General features: G+C 43.5%; 1 protein-coding gene across 3 annotated transcripts in view; it reads left to right on the top strand.

Annotated features, from left to right (window-relative positions):
• LOC143279679 (3',5'-cyclic-AMP phosphodiesterase 4C-like) overlaps positions 1 to 2,500 on the top strand; it is a 757,240-nt gene that overhangs the window by 299,021 nt on the left and 455,719 nt on the right. The gene's annotated exons all lie outside the window — the stretch shown is intronic.

The following is a 2,500-nucleotide window of genomic DNA, read 5'->3' as shown; positions in this document are numbered from 1 at the left end:
GTTAAAAAAAAAAGTCATACTTGCGATATGTTAAAGTCTCAAATCCCTGAACTGAAATCATCTTCAGTGTTGACGATCTTCAGCAGTCCATTGCTAATAATAGTGTGTTGCATGGAAAGTGTTGATTGATTTTGTTTCAGGAAGCGTAATTTCTGGACGATTCCTGCTGCTAATAACAGTGTCTTGCTTCATAACTTAACCAAAGGTTTCCAGTTTGGGGGGGAGGTGTCTTTTCTAGGAACGTTGTGCATGCTGATAATAGTGTGTGGGTGTGTGTGTGTGTGTGTGTGTGTGTGTGTGTGAGTGTGTGTGTGTCTCTGTGTGTGTGTGTGCGTGTGTGTGTGTGTGTGTGTGTGTGTGTTTAAGCATTTGGTCCGTTTTTTCGAACTGTAATAACATGGACGATTCCTCAAACTAATTGTATTTACTTCTTTGTCTGTTTATATGCCTTTTCTTTCATCATTCAGAAGAATCCCCCGCCTGAAATGTAACTTTTCAACACTAACCAAGGAAGTAAACTTCCCCAAACCAACCTCGACCTTCCAAAGGCAACTCACTGTAATTAGTTAGTTGCTTCTGGAAGGTCTTGGTTGGTTTCGAGAAGCGTAACTTTTCTTGGTTAGTTTTTGAGAAGTGACATTTCAGGGAGGATTCCTCCTCAAATAATTGAGATAATGAGGCAAAGAAGTAGATATAGAACGAAACACACACACACACACACACAAATGATAGAAACATTGAACCCACCCAGACATATAACGTCACCGACAGAACATTCTTGTTGTCTCCAGGAGGAGAGAGTGCGGAGGGAGTGATGATATACGACATCATAGTTATTGTATTTTTAGATAACATTTTTGCTTTTGATCGTGTGTGTGTGTGTGTGTTTGTGTGTGTGCGTGCGTGTGTGCGTGCGTGTGTGAGGGTGAGATAGGGAGGGAGGAAGGGATCCAGAAACAAAGAGAGAGAGAGAGATAGTGTATTGAACTTCCCCCATTTGGTATGAGAACATGGTTACATGACAATTATAATAATAATAATAATAATAATAATGGTATTTATAAAGCGCTGAATCTTGTGCAGAGACAAATCAAAGCGCTTTCGCACCAGTCATTCACACGCATGCATAACCCTAAAACTGGAGAAACTAAAGACAAGGAAGAGGCAGGGAAGGGAGGCTATTTTGGGAAGAGGTGGGTTTTAAGGCCAGACTTGAAAGAGTTGAGTGTGGAGACTTGACGAAGCGAAAGAGGAAGTTCATTCCAGTTGCAAGGTCCAGAGACAGAGAAAGAACGGTGGCCAACAGTCGAGTGTTTGAATCTGGGTATGCGTGAACAGAGTGGATCCGAAGCCGATCGTAGTGAGCGAGATGGAGTGTAGAGGTGAAGGCAGCCGCAGAGATAGGAAGGGGCAGTTTTGTGAATACATCTATAACATAGAGTGTTGATCTTTTACTTTATTCGGTGTGAGATAGGGAGCCAGTGGAGATGTTGCAAAAGAGGAGTGATGTGCTCAGATCTTTTCTTTCTGAGGACGAGTCGGGCAGCTGAGTTTTGTATGCGCTGAAGGGACTGAATGGATGAAGCAGGCAAACCAAACAATAGAGATTTACAGTAGTCAAGGCGAGAGAGAATGAGAGAAACGACAAGTCTAGATGTTGCGTCAGTGGACAGATATTTCGGGACGGAACTGATGCGCCGCAGTTGACAGTAGCAGGACTGACATGTCTGACTGATCAATTTTTGCATGGACAGTGTATTGTCAAGGACAACACCGAGGTTCCTGATTGACCTGGAAAGAGGGATGGATGTACTGCCAAGTTTGATTGTGTCAATTGTGATGGAAGACAGTTTTTGTTTAGTTCCTATGATCATTGCTTCAGTTTGTCCGCGTTCAGTTGTAACTTATTTAGAGTCATCCAGTTTTGAATCCAGTGTGAAGAGCACTGGGCCTAAATCAGATCCCTGTGGGACTCCATGTTCGATTTTAACGGGTTCAGATTGGAAATGATCAACAATGACAGACTGGAATGGATCAGTGAGACAGGATTTGAACCAGTTTAGAACAGTGCCGTTGATACCAAATGTAAAATGGAGTCGGGAAAGAAGGATTGAATGGTTTATCGTGTCAAAGGCGGCCGACAAATCGAGAAGAGTGAGAAGGGAGATCTGTCCTGAGTCGGATGCTAGCAGTAGATAATTCAAGATGTGGAGGAGAGTGGTTTCGGAGCTGTGGTCAGCGCGATAGGCAGACAGAAACACATAAACATACGCCCACACATGAATGCACACTCAGTGCACGCACACACATACACACGCAAGCACACATGGACGCACGCTCACACACACACACACACACACAGAGAGAGAGAGAGAGAGAGAGAAATTTCAAAGGGAATAGAGAGAGAGGGGGGGGGGCACTTTATTTTCGATGATAGAAGAAAGTAATTGTGTGCACTCTTTTTTCATCCAGTGCACGCCCTAGGTAGGGTCAATACTAT

The sequence above is a fragment of the Babylonia areolata genome, chromosome 3 (assembly GCF_041734735.1).
Source record: "Babylonia areolata isolate BAREFJ2019XMU chromosome 3, ASM4173473v1, whole genome shotgun sequence".
Taxonomy (NCBI): domain Eukaryota; kingdom Metazoa; phylum Mollusca; class Gastropoda; order Neogastropoda; family Buccinidae; genus Babylonia; species Babylonia areolata.
Note: the sequence above shows the minus strand (reverse complement) of the source record. Positions and strands in the feature narration are given on the sequence as shown.